Genomic DNA, 19,492 nt, shown 5'->3' with positions numbered 1-19,492 from the left:
AGCTGGGAGATGGGACTGGTTTGTGAGGCCAGCCTCCCACCTTCTACCCAGGACCTGAGCAGATCTCTGTAGCCTTGGCTCTACAGCGTAGGAGAGAACACCACTGAGCTGGCTGTTACCTCCATCCCCAGGCAGTCACCTGTCTAAATCAAGTGTGTGAATTGTGGTAACCACTTCCCCTTGACTGAGCTCACTTGGGACTGGAACGCAGTCTGTTCCACTGATACTCGCTTTCAGTTGGCTTTGGAGAAAGCCGCCTCTTCCTTCTCCTTTTCTAAGGTCCTGGGTGACTTTCTAATGCATGCCCTGATAAACTATTGTCATGCAAAGAAACTTCATGTTTAGAATGGAAGTAGAGCCATGTCTGTCTGTTTGTAAATAAAAAATAATAATAATTTAAAAAAGGGGGGGATGAAAGCTGTTGGAGGCTAGTCCTGAGTATTGCTAGGCAGCAGGTGGAAAAACTGTGCTGTAGCTTTGTTTATCACATTATGTGGAGAATGTCAATCAGCCCAGTAAATCACAGTTAAAAACATATATCCTTGGCTATGTTTTAAAGATATTTTCTTGCTCAGTTGTGGCTCTGAAAGAGCAAAAGCTGGGACTTGTGTTGCTTCAGCCTCAGGCTCTTCCTGCAGTGAGGTCTGTGCCTACAGACCAGGCCTTGCCAGCTGTAGACTTGGTAGCAAAAAAACGCTGAGTAGGACTTGGAGCAGTCCCTGATAAAGGTCACTCTGTGTCAAGAGACCTAAAAGGTGGCTTGGCTGTTGCATCTTTTACAGCTGGTCTCTCAGGAGCCAGAGCAAACCAAAGATGGGGGTGGAGAGTGGACCTGATGTTCCTTCCGTTATCTGTACCTGCTCCACGTGAACAGGGAGAAACACAAAACTCCTGGAAGCAGCAAGATGTAATTCTTAGGCAGGGTATTAGACCACTCGGTGCTTCAGATTCTCAGAAATAATTGAGCAAGAACTTCATAGCTCCGGCATTTTGGAGACCAGAACGTGCATGTTGCTCTTGCTAGGGTCAAGAGCACACAATGTGCTATTATTCCTGGTCTGCACTCCTGAACGATAACTGTAGTAGACAGGAACTCAGTTATTTGATTTGATTTGATTTTTTTTTCCTTGTGAGGGAAGCAGGAAGGTGTCTGTAGAGTTGCAATGAACTAGGCTATAAGGACATCCCCCGAAGGCTCTTTACTTTTTAACCAGGTCACTCACTGCTAGCAAAACTGGGCTGCCGTCAGGAAGACCTTGATGTTTGATTTCAGTTCCCCCGAGATGTGACGTGATTACGTGGCTTTGAGGCAGTACTCAGTGGGGCTTGGGCTTCCCCCTTGTCCTGCAGCCAGCACTCTTGCTGAGATATCTGAGATATCTGATGTGGGGCTGGGCTGTGCGGCGGCGCTGCTTTCCCTCTCCCGGCACGGCGCCGGGTCCCGCCGTGCTGTTGCTGGTGGACTTTCCTCCACTGAACTCTTTGCTGTCAATGTTTGTCAGCAGCGTAGTAAGCAGGGGGTGTGCTGGAAGTGGGCTGGCCACATCCTGTCAGGGCTGGGCCCTGGCCTCTCAGGGAGTGCTGGTGTGCTCTCCCCACTGCAAGCCTCTCCCTTCCTTATCTAGCCGGCTATCTGCATGTGCACGCCAAGCAAGATATGGGGAAAACAGCTTTCTTAGAAAACTGAGCATGGTTTTTTGCATGCAGATGCCAGGGCATTGCCATCATATCTCTACTGTCTTTAAACCATCTCCCCCTGGTACTGCTGGGAGGGAGGGACAGTACATGGGAAGCACCAGCGTGCACTTCAGGACTTGGCAGCCTGGAGCAGAAGAGAGCTAGGTGGATGGAGTGAGAGGAGGTGGCAGCTGCAGGACCATGTGCTTACCAAGGGGCTTGTTCAATTCAGATGGGAGAAGACACACACATACATGCCTTAGTACTTTGGGAGAAGGATGGCAGTGATTTTACAATTTGCCATCTGCCCACGTGTCCGGCAGGTAGTAGGCACCCATCTAATAGGTACCTGCTACAGACCCTGTTCAGGTGTCGGATGGTGTGGGCTGACTTGCAGAAGAGTTCCCACAAGTCCATGTCTGCCTGGGTGCAAGTTCAGGACAGCCCTGCAGCACAAAGGCAACGTGGTCCTGAAGCTGAGGTGCTGCTTAGGGGCATCCTCACTTGCCTCCCTGCAACTGCCTCCTGTTCCTGATAGGAATAAAGATGTGCTAGCACAATATGTGGACTATAGAGTTAAAGCCTGTTTGCCACGTCATTGTTAGTGTTGTGCTTCAGCTAAATCTTAGCTATGTAGAATTGTGCAATTCTGCAGCATATTTGACTCAATAAAGTTCTAAAACTTCAATATTTCCCATGCTGTGGTGGCCAAGAGATTGCCTTGCTGCCCTTTCTAAAGGTCTTCGGTGCCTCTTCAGCTCTGCCATTCTAGGCTGTATTGATCAGCTCTATAAAATTGAGCAAGATATGTTTCTCTGGGACTCTAACAATGAAGGTAGGGCAAGTGCAGGAGGACAGAAAGATGAAATAAAACTGTGCAAGTCTCTATTATTAGAGGGCTTGTTTGCTGGTAAGACCAGTAAAATTAGGAACTGCTGGGAGGATACTGATCTTCTGGAGACCTTCCTCCACTTCCTAAAAGGCCCAATTACATAACATGCTATTTGTTCACAGAGTCCAGAGAGAGTTTCCCATTTTGCAATCAATCTGTTGATGTCTCCTTTCCCAGAATACACAAAATAGCAATGTAAGTGCTGAAGAGACGTCCAAACAGAGATGTACAGTGGAGAAGATGTTGGTCCCCCTGTGGAATACTCTATCCTGACAGCTATGTGGGAAAGCTATAGATATCCAAATTGTGTCCCAGCAAGGTCAGCATCTTGGTGATGCTGCACAGGCACCTGGGGCTCCAAGACATCCATAGGTGCTACAATGTAAGTTTAAGAGAGACCCTCTCCTCTGGGACCATCCTTAGCAAGGTGATTCTGGCTTTGCCTTGCATCTCTGTTAATGATTACAGATTTCTTGATGAGATGATGAACTACTAAGATGTTACAGGTGCTTCCTGCCCACCCATCTGCCCCAGGTGTCGTAATCATAAAAGAGGTCAGTGGTTTGTCTGGCCAGTGTGTTTTTGTCTCCTGATTGAACACCAAATAGCTCAAAAGGAGTCCATCCTCCTGTCTTGGAGGAGGAAGCAATCTTTACCCCAGCTGATGGTATCTCTTCTCCTTGCTGTCTTGAAACATCAGGAGGTGCATCTCTTACAGAGATGACTGCAAAGAGGTATGAAAACTGTGTGTTCTTTCATGGTCAAGAAATAGCAGCTTCCCTCGAGCTGACATCGCAGCTAGCGAGCTATTACAACCTGCACTCTGGATGTCTGCCCCCACACACCACGAGCACCAAAGTTTTTACTGCATTAAAAAGTCAGTGAGGAAGGTGTTATGTAAAATCATACAGCTAACAAATTGTATTGTTACTTCACCTATAAGGTTACACTTGTAAATGCATCGTCAATCTTATGTTAATCCATCTTGCTGTATTAATACATAAAACACATAGTTTAGCTGTTTTTATACAAGGTGTCTGTTGCAGGCTCAGGGAGTGAAATTGTTGGCCCGTCATATATGACTCGTCCAAGCCAGCTTTGGCATTTCTCAGGAAGCATAGTTCTAGGAGTCAAATGCTAGCAGTGACACAAACACCAGCTAAATCATATGTTTTTTATGGAAAATGTCCCTGGAGATCACACAGCCTCCCTCCCAAGAGCTCTTTAAAAATGTTGATGTCAATAAATATAGATTGTGGCGGGGGGAACCAAGCAGTACTGCTTTTTTAAGTTCCCTTTTTCTTTTCCAGAAGAAGTTGGGTGAGGTATTTCTACAGAAATAGCAAAAAATAAAATCCTGACTCAGCCCTGGGACCTCTCTGGCTCTGTTTTGCATCCATGGCTTGCAGCTTCAAAGGAAAAATGAAACCTCCAGCACAGCCAGCCTTGTATTAGGACTCGGTCGAGGAGAGGGGAGCATCCCAATGTGGCAGAGAGACTGGTGTAAACTAGGCTGAAGGTGAAGCAAGCAAGCATTCCCCTTCCACCAAGAGCTGGTTGTCCCAGGAGGGAAAGGTGCAGCTGTAATGGGGTGTGCTCTCACTTCTATTTCTCCTCTCTGTTCACACAATGTTTAGTCTTTCCTGGACACTCCTAAACTTTCTTAATTAGTCTTAATGTCTTCCACCCATGGGTGTCTCTTTTAAACTGCTGTGCTCTTGTCTCAGCTGCATCCAGGGAAATAAGGCCTTCCCCTGCACCCAGCCGCCTGCAAGTGCTTAAAGGCTAATTCTTGGGTGCATAACTGAAGAATAACCACAAATGGTGACCCCACGCTGTGGTGTTCACTGCTTTGTACCTTATGGATTGATACCTCAATGCAAGAGGAAGAAATCAAACAGGCCTGAAATATTTTCTTCAGGGGGATTGACCTGAATTTTGGCTTCCTGTTGTGTTTAGGGCAGTCTGAGCCTTCCAACATCAAGCAGAAAAGCAAAGCAGTTTGGGGCTAGGGTGTTTGGCATGGGAAAAAAAAAAAAAAAAAAAAAAAGGAAATTCACTACCACAAGATGAAAATGTGAGTGCCCACACTACCTACAGCTTCATCAGTTAGGAAGCCTGGTCTGGTCTGAGGATGGAAAATCCCTGAGGGTGGCAACTCGTCTTACTGTGCGTCACAGAAAAGACCAAGAAAGAAATGCTGCTTGGGGCCTCAAGCAACAGGGAGATGCTGCCTGCATCCGAAACCCTGTGATGTACAGGGCTGGGTGCTGGATTTCAGTTCTTCGGATGCCTCAGGAGAACCACTAAACGTCTGAGCTTGGAAATTGCATGTGCATGTGAGCCTCCAGCTGCACACTGGATGGCCACGTTTGGACCTGGCTTGCACTCACTATTGTCCTTTGCATGCAGGCCAGGCATGGAGTGATGTGGACATCATGTGTATATGCACAGGCTGATAAAAAAAAAAAAAAAAAACATTCCCACGTCTCAAGCCTGCAATGTACTTTCTCAGAACTGTGTCTCTATGTGTCTTAAGAGCTGATCTGGTCCTCCCCAGAGTAAAGCCAGTGGGTGTGCTCCTGCAGCAAGACATCACAGCCTTGTAGGACAAGCCCTGCCTGTGGCTTGCCTGGGGAGGGTGAGCGCGGGATGCAGTCTGTGCTGCTTGCCCAAATAAGTCATTCTGCGTGTGCATGAGATCTAGGAACTTGATTTGATGGCGTCCCCTGTGGAGGGGATTAGGCAGTGAGGCTGTGTTACTGGATGAAGCAAGTTGTGCCAGCACGTCACTTGGGGGGACATGGAGGAAGAGGGGTGAGGACAGGAGTGGTTAGCTGTAGAAATGATACGGTTTTTGTCCTTGAAAAAACAATGTTTCCTTATTTGTAATGAGCTGTTGTTGGCAATTTACCGCTGCCAGCTGCATCTCTGTGGTTGATTAAGGGAGCTTGGATCTTAAATATGTAATAACTCTCTGAAAGCCATTGAGAGGCAGTTATTAGCTTCATCAGGGCTTGCGTACACATCCGCTGTGCTCCTTTATGAAAAGGCTACCTATTAAATGCATTGTAGTAATTTATAAAACGCAGGATCTAGGCTTGTTTTAAGAAATTAAAGCAGCAATCCTACCAAAACCTGTTGGCGTGGGAAAGAGTTATCCTGGAGAACAGCACAGCTCCTTAGCACCTTGCTGGGGAGGTGAGAGCAGGGGGCAGGAGAAGCCCCGTCCCTCTCTGCAGTCTCCTTTCCTTCCCTGGCACATGCCTGAGTGCTGCTGGCAGTGGCACTGCACCAGCTGTGGCATGCAGGTTTTATTGACAGAGCAGGGACCCGTCCCTCTCCCTCCTGTGCACACATGGCAAGTCCTCGAGCAACGAGAGGTAAATGCAACCCAAAAAAGTGTGCAGGACCCCAACACAAGCTCTGAGTTCAAGTTGTGCTTGGGAATCGGCCTTCTTCCCTCTGATACCTTGCCTCCAGGTCTGACCTCAGTGGGTGGCACTTAAGTAGTTTTGTGGGCTTAAAGCAAGACTGACAGAACAAAAAGCAGACAGCTGACCACATCCAAGTGTTTGTGCAGATGGACAGAGAAGCACCTGCCACCCTCTGAAGCCAAGCGAAGTGGAGAAGCTGGACCTGCAGACAAGCAACCAAGTCAGAAACAGACCCCCAGCCTGGTCTTGCTGAACCACCTTATCTCTACAGCACTGCCAGGTCAGGAGCTTTGACTAAAGGTTAGTCTTTCACAGCCACAGTGTTAGTGAAGGTCTCTCTGCGCTGGAAGTGGTAGGTGTGCTCTCTGTTTTGTCATGGGCATGGTTGCAGTGAAGGTCAGCCCTCTCCATGTCAAACACCACTGAGCCTGAGGGCATCTGGGGAGATATCAAAAAATCTGCTAATAACGCTTCTGACACTGACATCGGTGGCACTGTGCTGGCTTCCAAGAATGGCGATGCTGGATGCTGGGCGACAACAAATAATAACGGCATTCTCCACTTTAAAAATATCCTAGTGTAAGGGAAAAAGTATTCCCACTGCTGTGCAAGTGAGAGGGTGACCAGCATGTGCCTCCGCCGTCCAGTCCCTATATGGCTCCATTTCCATAGTGTCTGGATGCCTTCCTACACAATCCGAGTGACAATTAAATGCGCCTGGCAGTGGGAAACAGAGCCCTGATGAAGAACCAGGGCATGGACTGGAATCCCCGCGATCAGAACAAAGCCCTTTCCAGAGGATGTCCTCCCAGTGCAGATGCTCTCAGCCCTTCGGTTTATGCCTGCCCTTTCTCCCCAGCACTTGCCCCCTGAGCACACAAGAGATAAGGGCAAGAAACGTGCCTGGAGACCGCAGATACTGTGCTCCAAGATGCACTGGTTTCATTGGGAACAATGAAGATCTGAGATGAGATGTCTTTGGCTCGTGCAGGTGGGGAGCAGGGCTCGCCTGGCACCAGAGCCTGCAGAGGGCTTTGCATTCACTTAGTTCAGTGGATCTGCATTCACACTTCAGGCCTGCTTGTTGAAATTTATGTTCCTCCTTAGTGACTGGATGTGTGATGGGACCAAGGGGGATAAGCTATCACTCCTACACAGGGAAAGAATAATATAAACAAAGTCAGTATTAATGGCCCAGGCACAAATGATCCTACCACAGGGGAAAGGGAGGGAAGTGTAACGGGAGATTTACCTGACTCACGAGCTCTCCAGTGACCTGGAACGTGGAAAGAATCATACCAAAAAAATAAAAACCACAGAAAATAGGTCGGCTGAGCAGGGAAGAGTGTAACGGAGCAGCGTGGGTGTGTCAGGTTGGAGTCAGGTTGGTCAGGAGCCGGCCAAGAATTAGAGGAGAAGATGTCCTGCCCACACCTTAGTGCAGAGGGAGAAGGGAAAGGGAGCTGAACATCACACCCCACTGAGAAGCATAATTCTCCTTGGATGTGCTTCAGTCTGTGCTCATGGAGGCATCAGGAGACAACCTCCAGGAAGCCTACAGGTGGAGGATGGAGATAATTTAACTCACCTGTCCCCAGAGCGAGTGTGGATAATGACATTGAGCCTCATGTTGGTAGGGGAATACCCAAGGGAGAGCTGCTCACTGTCCCCTTGAAAGTTTTCCTGGGTGAGAGATGAGATCTGCGGGCAAGCTCCAGAGCTGCCTTCAGCAGCAGTTCAGCCAGATTATGTCTGCTTCTGTACCTGGAGGAGCTTCGAATAAATCAACACATTATTTGTAAGTACCTTGAAGATAACGAGGAGATGAATAACAGCCAGCAGAGATTTGTCAAGAACAAATCTTATCAAGCCAACCTAATTTCCTTTTATGCCAGGTTTTTGGGTGCAGGAGAAGCAGCGGTTGTCATGTAACTCAGCTTCAGAAGAGCTTTTCATGTTGCCTAGCTTAGTGCTGCTGGGAGGAAGTGCTGGCTAAATGGGCCACTAGGGTGATGGGGTCAAACCTGCCTGAAAAGAGAAACGTGGCACTGGACAGGAGTGAAAAGACGTTCAGCGGGTGCTCGTCCTGAACTGGAGCTTGTTGGGAGCAGAAAGGAAAAGTTTGTTGTTGAAGTGTGCAGGTGGCGTGGACAGGTTGGAAGCATTATCAAAGCCAGCATGGGGATTTAGAGAGATGGGCTGAGAGGAAGCAGGATGCTGCGAAGACAAGCGCTTGTGCAAGAACTGCCCCAAGCACAAATTTAAGTGGGAGGGGAGTGACTGAGGCAGGGGCTGCCATCGTGACCCAGCAGCCAAATCTGAGCTCACCATGTCATGCTTTTTCAATGAATGAGGCCGACGTCATCCCGGAGATATTCACCAACTCCAGAAGAAGCTGGGGAGAGTCCAGAGGAAAGTGCAGAAAATGACTGGTGGTCTGAGAAATGTGACCCACAGAGAGAGGCTGCGAGAACTCAGACTGTTTAATTTAGACGGCAGCCTAGGGAAGAGCTAAGCCTTGAGCTATGTAAAGGGCAATCCATGTCTGCAGGGTCTTAAGGCAGCAGTGGAGGCGATTCAAATCAGACAGGAAGGAATTTCCTCCAAGTACATACGGGTCCACCCAGGCGTGGCTTGGGGGAGTGGGTAACCTCTGTCAACAGCAGAGGTCAACGTAGAGGCACTGGTTGAAGATTTACTGGAGATGCTCAGCGTGTTGTCTCTTTTAGGACAGGATTGGGTCAGACGAGGTCTTGGGAACTCTCTCTCTATCCTGTTTTTCTGTGATAGCCAGGCAAAAGCAACCATGGTGTGAGCTGCACTTCAGGCAGGTGGCTTCCGTCCTGCGTGGTCTTCTGCTGCAAATGGGTGGTGGGGTAACATGCAAAGCAACCTACAGATGGAGCAAAGACCGAACACGTCCACACACACGCAACCTTCAGAGCTTCCCTGTGGCCACCCCATCTGGGCTCTTTGCTCACAACAACTATCTGGGACAGGGCCGGTGCTCACCTGCCAGCTCTCTCCTTTGCTAATAATTAGTCGCAATCCAGGCTTCCCTGCAGGAGAGCCCCGTCCCCGTGGGGGAAGAAGCAAGGCTGCACGGATTAAGGAAGCTAATTAGCAGGAAAGAGAGCGTTGGTGCTGAAGCCCCAACAGCCAACTTTGAAATCTAGATAAGGGAGCAGTATTTAATTATATACAATTAAAGCACCGCGTGTCAGCCCCCTGAGAACTGGCGGTCTTGGAGAGCCCTCCCGAAGGTGCTAATGAACAGATCTGAAGGTGGTGGTGGTGGATGAGGGGCTATGCATTTGAAACTTCACCTGGCCAGCATATCTGATTAGAAGACCTTGGAAAATTCCACTGGGATACCAGCTCCTTATTTCTGCTTGGCGTCCTCCCTTTGCCATAGCGGGTAATGGGAACCTGATCCCTTTGGGGGGCTAAATGTGGGGATTGCTCTGCTCCTCTGACACCTAAACACTGAGCAATGGAAACATGATGAAGAGGAGACAAAGCTATTCTAAAAACATAATGGAAATTGGATAAGATCACAGGTATACTTGGCCTGAGGCAGAGAAACAGCCTTTGTGGCCTTTTCTCCAAATGCCCAGGAGAAACCAACCTGCAGGAGACAAAGCTCCTGCCCCTGTGCCTGCCAGCCAGGGCCTCCTGGCATCTCCAGGGAGCTCCATGCCGATGTTCCCCTTTGCTCCACAGTTCTACAAGGTTCTCTGAGGTTATTTTCCCACGAGTTTGCTCTAGGCACTAACACAGCTCCTTCCCCTCCCTGCTCCTTCGCCTTCAGAGCACAAATAGCCCCTGACCTCTGATCCTTTACCTTGCCCTCTCCATGCTAGGAAGGCAGTTTGCATTCCCTGCAAAGTGCCTGCCTTGTGTTCAGATGTTTTTTGTTGTGCTCTGGGCTAGCAGAGCCTGCAAGCTTTGTGGGCGTCAAGAGTAGCTTTTATCCCAAAGGTGCTTCTGGGTATTAATGTAGTAAAAAAAGATGAGAACGGAAAGCTTGGATGGATCTGTATCATCTAGCAGAGAACTGCAGAGGCAACCTGAAGTTTTCTAAAAATCCTCTCCCTCAGCAACTACGTACAAACCCTTAAGAAAGGCTTTAGCTCAGCCTTGGGTGTGAAAGGAGGTGGTGCCTGCTTTAATTAGCAAATATAAAGTGCCTGAAGGCAGTAAGTTTGAAAAGCACAAGCAAAAGCCTTGAGCTCATTTTCCTGCATCCTTGTCTCCTGGTATTCCTCTCTCTGGCCTGGTCTTTATCCCCAGTTTCTTCCAGGTCCATGTGCAGAACCTGTGGGTCACATTTGCAATGCTGTCACAGACAGCTTCCCTGGTGGTTTGGTTGCTTAAATCTCACAAGAGCTGCAAGCGATGCCAATGCCATGAGGTTTGTTTTATTTGTCTGAGTGTTTCTGGTGCTGTTTTCCTTTGCAGTGCCAAGAGCTAAACCCTCAGGGGGTTCTTCACTCATTGTGTTTTAGGTGAAAATTAAATTTCTTGTTGAATCCCAGAGCTCCCAGGGTTGGGGTTTTAAGAAAAATGCTGAATAGAATCCAGAGAGCCCTGTCTGGCCCTTGCTGTGCCAGGGGAGAATTTGCTGTGTTTCTTGGGGGAGAATTGCTCTCTATTCTCCACCCTGCAGAGCTGAAAGGGAAGGTGAGAGGCTCCTCAGTGCCAGTTTTCCTGGGCCTAGAATGAATGAGTGCCTTGGTCTCTTGCGAATATACAAACAGATTTCTACAAAGCACTTGCTAATGAACTGAAACAGCAGTTTGTCCTCTCAGTGATTTGCAGGGAGTCAGTAAAAGACTTAACCTGGGGAGCTCGTTACGCTGCTGAAGCAGTGCATTTTTAGTGGAGATCCTGGGAAGCTGCTGGAGAGCTTTGGCAGCACAGGGAGGAGACCTGTGAGAGCAGACATCGATTGCCTCCGTGCCAGGCTGTGCTGGTGAGGGCGGCTTTGATTCTCAGCCCTGATCATCATAACCTCATGGCCAGGCTAATTGCATGCTGATACCATGCTGGGACCATCTATGGCCGAGTCTCGGGTGCACAGTGGAGGAGAGGAGTGTCCCACACCAGGGTGAAGGCAGCACCACAGCAGCCTACCTGGACCCTTTGCCACACGCTTGGTACAAAGCAGAGACCTGGAAAAGACATGATAAAAAAGGAAAAATCGCATTTGTATGAGTGCTTCCCCCACAGCTGCAAGCGAGTGCTTGCAGAGCTGTAATATGTTTGGGTTCATGCCCAAAAGCCTCTCGTCCCACTGAAGCCAAGAGCAAGGCTGGGGTGCTGGTGTTTGCGATGGCTAGTTGTGAAAGGCTGTTGGGCTCTTGCTACAGCATGAATTTGACATCCATGTCTTAAATTCACTGAGCTGGTATTGCACAAGTTTCAGCTTCAGTGTGCTTGCAGGGAGAGCCCTGGCTTGGCACTAGGCAGCCACGGTAAAAGCAATAAGGAAAAGAGAATTCTTCAGGCCTTGCCAAGAAAAATCACCGTCAAGGCCAACTCGATTTCAAATGGTGCATGGAGAAGGGAGAGCTAAAGTGGTCTGAACTGTCCTGTTAGTGATCAGCATTTTGGTGCCAAGGTAGCCGCACTTTGTGTGGGTGGCTATATCCATGTACCCGTAAGAGACAGAAAGGAGACAGGTAGCGTGAAAAGCTCCACATTTGTGATTGTGTCAATGTCTTCTGTCCCAGCGAGAGCAGAGGTTTAAAATTACTTTGCTGTAAATCAGGGAAAAAATACTGATTTTTGCGAATAGTATTTACTTAGGGAAGAAAGCTCCACTTTTGAGGAAAGTTGCAAGTGCATAAATTAGTTTGGCAGTCTGGAGAAACCAACTGAAGTAGGAGTTGTGATTTATTTATTTATTTTTAATTTATTGCTTCACAGAAAATTCAAGTTACGGCTTGAACCAAACTTTCATTCACTGGCTCTGGAAACTTAAGCAGGGTCTGAATTTCAGGCAAATGCTTAAAACAAACAAACAAAAAAAATGGCAGAAGTCAAAGCAATAACACTTCAGGATCACAACGTCTCTGAAAAAAAAAAAAAAAAAAAAAAGCAGGTTGAAAAGGTAATATATTATGTCGTGCAGCTTGTGCAACAACTCTTTGCAAGCAGGGAGTTGCTTCTAGCACCCTTGTTATGTGACAGAAAATCCTGCAAAGGAGCGTGGAGGAGTTGCAGAGCTGCTTTGCATCCAGAGCTGAGCGTGGTGATGTCCACCAGCAGCTGCGGGGAGCAGGGCACAGAGCCCTTTGGTTTGTGGCATGAGCTTTATTCGTTTATCTCTTCTTGAGCCTCAGCACATGTACTAATTAGAGGGGAACTGGTGAGCTCTGCTAACGCATTTGAACGCGGGTAGCTTTAGGCTTGCATTTGGATCATTAAAAATGAAGCAAAAATGATGTTCTCTTTGCACCAGCTGCTGTGAGCGGGGGCCTTGATTTGGCAGCAGTTAGCTCCCCGGCACAACGGTACTAATGACTGCTAACACGGAAAGAGACGTGTGGCATTAATGCGGTAGGGTGGTATGAGCCTACTGCGTGAAACGGGCATGCAGGGACCGAGCAGGTTGTGAGCTTTCCCCTCGCCTGTGAGATTTCTCTCCTCTCGCTGCCAGGCCTGGTAAATCCCCCAGGGAAGCCCACCTTGTGTCTCCTGAGGATCTTCTCTGCCTGCTGGTGTGTCCAGGCAGCCCAAGTGACACCTGAGCGAGGTTTAATTCTTCACAGTGGGATCAGGCTGCTGGCTGCAGGCAGGCCGTGTTGAGATGGAGGCCATCAGTTTTTTAAAGCCAGTGACAGCCTGCGAAGAAAGGCTTCATCTCACAGCTGATCTGCTGATCTAAGCCACGAACGTGTCACAGCTACGTGTGTGGAGGCTGCTCAAGGTGGCCTGCACAGGTCATTTCAGTTACGTCCCTGGGGGACAGGCATTGTACAGGCATGTAGGTTTTCAATCCTACAACAGCTGGGTCTGGGAAATGTTTGACTGTGGGTATTTCCTCAGAGGTCCCTGACTACAATTTCTCTTCTCAGTGAAAACGAGGAAAATTGGAGACTTATCACAGCTCACTTGTTTTTCATAAAAAAAAAAATCTAGAGAAAGAGGAATCACAGAGATTTTATGGGGGTATTTGGTTTGTTTTTAGAGAAGACAACCGGGGCAAAATAAAATGTCTACTCCTGCTTTCAGTGGGAGAAACCGACAGTGCAACACAGCCACCAGTGACTTGTAGGAATTTCCTGAGCTGGGCAGGCCCCGTGCCAGGGTCCCGCTGTAGAGGTGAAGCCACACCGGCTGGGGTTCAAATGTGGTGGAGGAGGAGGTATGAGTTATGTCAGAGCTTTCATTATCTAATTCCTCATTGTCAACCACCTTCTCTCATCTCCGTACGTAATTGATGTGGTGGCAAATAGTTCTTGCCTGCTGGAAGCTGGCTGCCTTTTGAAATGCTCTCACCAGAGATGTGTTTTTTTCAGCCTTGTACTTCTTCTTCCTCATTATCTTGTCAGCTGGGAGCAGAGTGGAGGAAGGAGAACATATCGGCAGGGGAACAGGAGCCTGCTCGCTCTTTGCCCTGTACATGGGGGTGCCAGTGTTTCAGCTCCTGGCAGGTGATGAATTCCCATCCCTGGCAGAAGAGGTGTGAGGGTGGTGCAGCCTGGCAGGGGCCAGCCAGCTCAGTGACTGCCAGGGCTGCAAATGCCTTCAAGCAGGAAGGTTTGTGGCTTGTCTTGTGGCTGTTCTCATTTGTAGGCTCCACAGCTGCTCCTTCAGCAAAGGAGCTCTTTGGAAATCTCAACGCTATCAGCTGCAGACAAAGGCAGCTCATTTTTTAAACTCTAGTTGAGTACAAAAGAAGAGAAACCTGGGGATTTTTCTTTCCCCTGTAGCTAAACCCCCGGGTTTTCTCTGCTGAAATTTCAGAGAGAAAATCCAACAGCTACTAATTCAACCGGTGACCAGAGGTAACCAGGCTTCTGAGGAGTGCAGAAAAGATCACATCTGACAGCAAAATGGCTCTGGAGCAAGTGGGGAAGCTGGGAAGGGTCAGCAGGCATCAAGGTGTCACCACGCCATAACCCTATTTTTGCTCCTCTGGGGTTGGAAAACACTATTCTGCCGTCTTCCTATAGTCATCTCTTGCTTTTCCTCCTATTGACCTTGTGTCCAAACCCAGCTTCCCCTCTGTCCCTTCCACCCCCATTTCCCTTGCTCGTTTTTGGAGTTTCATGGCCTTGTGCCCCTCCCACGTCCTGGAGAAGCAAGGTAAGGTGAGAGGGGAGCTGCCAAAATATAAGCTCCCATCTGCAAACCTGTGGATATATAGAAGATGGGTATTTTTAGCAGCAAGAAGTGACTTGCAGACAGTCTGTCTCGAGGTGCGGTGGAGATGCCAGCACTTGAAGGCTGTGCACCCTGACCAGGTGGTTTCCTGGAAGATCTGCTGCGAGGTGCCAGGATAAATGCAGAACCCAGCAAGCAGGGGAACCTCACAGGGACATTGCCATATTGCAGGAGCTGGGAACAGCCCGGGGCCACTGTCGGGTGCTTTGCACCCTGCATGACCCCTCTATAGTATCCTGGGGAGGATGTAAGGGGCTGCCCCAAAGCTCCACTCTCATGCTCAGAACTAGACAAAAAGCAGCATATCAGAATTACTGTCTTCACCTTCATCATCTCAAGATGTTTCTGTGGCCAAATATGCACTGCGAGATACATCCCACATAATCATTACCAGCAAAAGCTGTGGTGGTTTATTTTTAATTTTTTAATTGTTATTTTAAACTGCAGCTCTCAAGCCAGCCTCTTCTCCCTCGCCGTCACTGCAGAGAGGCTCGTCGTGTTTGATGGTTGCTTCTGCCCCGTGAGCTCGCCGTTTGCTGTGGCAAAGCCAGTTGATTTTAGCGGCACTTTGGCATTGATTGAGAGCAAAACCTGGGTGGTTGGTGGTTTTGTGACTGTGCTCTGCTGAGATGCAGCATGAGTTACAGAAAGAGAAACAAAAGAGGGCTTGTGTTTAAATAGAAACGGTTCTCGTGGTTTTGTCACCGCATATGGCAGGACATATGCAGAAATGAATTTGCTGCTGTTTGCCCGGTAACAATAAGCAGGTTGAGGCAGCATGTTAGGTCTCAGAAAAGGAAGCATGCATTTTCTTTTATAATCTCTGTTTCAGAAATTCAGATGTTCACTGCTGTTTTCTCAAAACGGAGTTACACGAAGTTAATTGGTAGCAGGGGAGGCATCCAGCCGCAGTGAAAAAGCAGCAGCCTGCCCCGGCGGGACTGGAGCTCATCTGCCTGTCGGGCTGCCTTGTGGGACGCCCTGTGCAGTCACTGATCTCTCAATGAGAACCAAGTGTCGTGGGCTCCAGCTCCAGACGAATGCACACTGGCAAGCCCACTTGACTGGTTTACCATTAACGTTATGGGTGAGCTGTTGGAAGCCTCCACACAGCGGACTGAGAGCAGGGGTGCCAGCTTTTGAGCACAAAACCATCTCTGTGATGGAGTGCATGGGCTCAGCAGCGTGACGGGGAAAGCTGCTGATATCTCAGGCCAAAGCTAATGATTCTTCAAGGGCTATGGACCCGTTCTCTTCCCCCATGTCTGCCACGCTGGTTTTCAAGCCCATGTGTCTGCAGTCCTACCTGGGCACGCATCCCTACCCTGTGGTTCACCCAAGAGGTGATGGCCTTGCCCTCCCAGTGGCACAGCAAAGCCAAAATCAGCACCTCTTTCGGTGTCACACTAAGCCTAGAAGCTGGGAGGTAGGCAAAAATTTGCCAGCTGAAGGGAGGGAGGACAACGCTGACATCTGGGGTGTTACATTAGCAAAGCCTCAGCTAGGAGCACAGGAGGGCAGCAAGAAACACCTCCATCCTGTTTCTGCAAACCTGAGCACCAGAAAAAAAAAAAAAAAAAAACACCACCACTCCTTGCCAGTGAGCATCGTGCAAAATGCCCTGCCTCTGCTCAGCGGTGCTGCTCTTCCAGAGCCCCGTGGGTCCCCCGATGACTTTGCAATAGTTAATAGAGCTTGATAATTCAGGACAGCATGAGGCAGGGGGGCGTCTCTGTGCATTTCCAGGCACTGTTGCAGATACGGTGGTGAGCACAGCACGCTGAGACATCCCCGGGAAAGCAGAGCTCTTCGCACACGCCGCGTGGCAATCATGCCTCAAAGCTGATTGACGATGCGGGCTTGTTAATTTTAACAGAGGTTAATGGATCTCATTGCTAGGAACTTAGCATCCTTTTCTTTGACCATATATAGCCAAGGTATCAACTTACAGGCCTGGGGATTTCAGCTTTCTGTTTAGATTTTAGATGAAAGGCTGCAGTTGGAAGTGATCATTATAAATATTTCCCGCTATCTGGTAGCAGGCTAACTTCAGCCCCTTCTAAGGAATTCACTGGCATTGTCTTTTACAACCGCTGCCCCTGGCAAAAGGCTTTCGAGGGGAGCGTGCCTTGGAGCTGCTTATCCCCAGGGTGTGCTGGAGGGATGGGGGCTGAGGCCCCACATGGCCGTGGAGGACCTCTGCCCTCCGTGCCATGCCGCAGCTCTGTTGCTTTGCTGTGGGACTGCTGCTAGGGCAACGCACACGTCTGGCATCACGCGCTCCAGCAGTGCTCAGGAGCCAAAGAGAGACCATCAGCAGCGCTGCGAGGCTCCCTGCGAGCACCAGGAGAGGGGAAGCCACTGGGATCCAAAATTCTGGGCTTGCGAAGGAGATGGACGCATGCGATGAAAAGGGTCACATGCATCCTTCACTGGCTTCTCCCAGAGCTGGGGACGGGTTCTGTCCGTGCGATGGGAATCCAGGGATTCGTGGCTACTCCACGCAGAAGGGCTAAAAAGAATATAACTGCAGCAAGATCAGTTAGAAATCCTGACTCCCGGGGCCTCTGGAAATTTGTGCCACAGAAATGCCGTGCTCTTGTGCAATTTAGTGTCTCTGAAGAAGAATAAATCTGCTTTCAAAAAAATCCATCTGCATATTGCATGTATTTATAGTTTGCTGCAAGCCTTTCCAGTGAGAACTTTTAGAATTTATTTTAAATTAAAGTGACTAGCGTGACATACCACTACTTAGCCTTTTAACAAAAACATTTTAGTCTTATAAATACAGTTGCTATTATTAAACTCCAGGGAAAGCCAGCAAGCTGCTCCAAATAACATCGTTCTGGTTGCCTGCCTGAGCTCTTCTGATGCGCAGAACCAAGGCATTTGAACACCTTGTTGGAGGCCAGGATCTTATTTTCTGCTTCCATGATGGCTGTTGAAGCTTGTTTAAAACTTTTTTTTTTTTCCATTGCGTTATTCCTTTATATTGTTTTTCTCCTGGTGGCACTTTCTGGCCTTCTCCCTGGAAGCAGCCAGAGACCTGTCTGTACATCAGCTGCTGGGGCTGACTCTGAGGATGGCAGACATTATCATTTGGGTTAGCAGAAGATGGGGTAATTTCTGCAATTTTCTATGCCTGTAGAATGAGATTTTAGGAAATCTCAGTCCCTTTGTTCTGTCTGTGTCCATGGCTACCAAGTGATGAAGGAGCACCTCTCCTATGGGGGGAGCCTGAGTGAGCTGGGGCTCTTCAGCCTGGAGCATGGAGCTTGGGGGGATCTCATCAGTGTGTGTAAATTCCTGAAGGGAGGGTGCACAGAGGGCAGAGCTAGGCTCTGTGCAGCGGTGTCCAGTGCCAGGACAAGAGGCAGTGAGCACAAACTGGAACACGAGGTTCCCCCTGACCATCAGGCAGCTCTTCTTAACTGTGTGGGTGACAGAGCCCTGGCACAGGGTGCCACGGAGGCTGTGGGGTCTCCTCCTTAGGGATCTGGATGTGGTCCTGGGCGAGCAGCTCTGGGTGGCCCTGCTTGAGCAGGGGCCTCAACCAGAGGGCCTCAGAGGTCCCTTCCTACCTCAGCTATTCTGGGATTCTCCAATTCCAAGGAACCAAGAGGTTAAAAGGCAGAGAGCCAACAGCTTGGGTTAATCCCATCTCTTAAACACTGGTGTTTGCCCAGTTTGTTCCAAAACCAGAGCTGAGCAGCTCTTCCTCATGCAGCCTTTAAGTCTGTGTGGCTGCTAAGAGAGGGAGGAGGCAATAAATCACTTCAGCCAAAGGCATGGACCCATCCAGTCACTTAATTAACGAGGGGCTTTCTCCTTATTTGTAACCTCCTTTCAAAGCAAATGAGTGTGACTGGTAATGAAAGGAAACATATGCAATAGTTTAAAAATAGATGTCAGGGTAGTGAGGAAAATCATTGCCCTGCTGTGTGTAGCTCAAGACAGCATTCAGCATATCCCATTTGCCTGATGCTCTGTGAATGGGAGTGAACCAGAGTGCATGGGGGGTTCCTGCCCCAAAAGTGTCCTTCTGTGTGTTGCCTAAACATAAAAATAGATCCTGCCTTCCTGATCTTACAGGGTGGAAATTGAGGCACAGGGATCTGGGACCAGCCCATGGGAAGATGCTGGTGTGCATCGTTGCACCAGCTGGGGGGTTTTGGGGTTGGCCCTCTACTTTTCAGCTCCCCACTAGTGGGGCTGTCAAGTAAGAGGAGAGAAACAGCAGCCGTATCATGCCTCTTCCTGGTCAGCCCATATCTCTTAATGTGCATTATAAAGAGAAAAACAAGGCAGCCTCCAGTCAGGAGCTTGGTGACCCCAAACCATGTACCCAGGAGATATGGGGCTTTCCAGAAACTTGTGGATGTTTGTTTGCTGAGCCTCACAAGGATCCATCTTCATCAAACAGGACAGCCAGGGCACTGGGCAACAGAAACACAGTGACCCACAGCAGTGGGGACCCCTGGTGTCCCCTTTCAAAGCCAGGATTTTCTGCCCACAGAATCACAGAATGATCTAGGGTAGAGAAGACCTTCAATATCATCAAGTCCAACCATCAACCTGACCCACTGAGTCCCATCACTAAATTATGTCCCTTAGTGCCAGGTCCACACGTCTCTTAAATACCTCCAGGGGTGGGGACTCCACCACCTCCCTGGGCAGCTGGAAGTAGGAAGCGTTAAGATTTTAGCTTTTATCTTTCTGTCTGGCATGGGACATTAAGAGGTATCAGGAGGCTTCTGTGGAAACCTTTTTTGTTTGCTTTGTCCTTATTCCAGGTTTCCCTTTCTTTCTATTTTCCTTCTTAATTCAGAGAGTTTAAAGGACTCGTAAATATTATGCTTCAGAATTAAAAGCAGACAAACTTATTCCGTCAAGTTCTGAAAATAGCCAGGAGTTGGCGATTCTGGGGTAGCATCCATCCCTATCTGAGCTCATGCACTTATCTCCGGTCCTTCCCTAAACGTCTGTGCCTGCATATAGGATCTGTCCCCAGGCAGTCACTCGCCTGCTGCTCCTCTTACCATACAAAACAGTGCCTGGCACTGGTACTGCCAGAACAATCGGGGCAATTCCA

General features: G+C 48.9%; 1 protein-coding gene and 1 long non-coding RNA gene across 11 annotated transcripts in view; both read left to right on the top strand.

The window, feature by feature from the left end:
* Positions 1–19,492, top strand: part of SLC8A1 (solute carrier family 8 member A1) — a 105,394-nt gene that overhangs the window by 26,303 nt on the left and 59,599 nt on the right. The window lies entirely within an intron of this gene.
* Positions 3,143–10,715, top strand: LOC311434971. Of its 2 annotated transcripts, XR_014691860.1 has the most exons (3): positions 3,143–3,303; positions 3,880–7,804; positions 7,902–10,715. It is a non-coding gene; the product is annotated as an uncharacterized lncRNA (long non-coding RNA). The 2 variants fall into 2 exon arrangements; XR_014691861.1 differs by having other exon boundaries at positions 3,880–10,715.

The sequence above is a fragment of the Aythya ferina genome (assembly GCF_964211825.1).
Source record: "Aythya ferina genome assembly, chromosome: 3".
NCBI classification, from domain to species: domain Eukaryota; kingdom Metazoa; phylum Chordata; class Aves; order Anseriformes; family Anatidae; genus Aythya; species Aythya ferina.
This window is presented reverse-complemented; position numbering and strand designations above follow the sequence as displayed.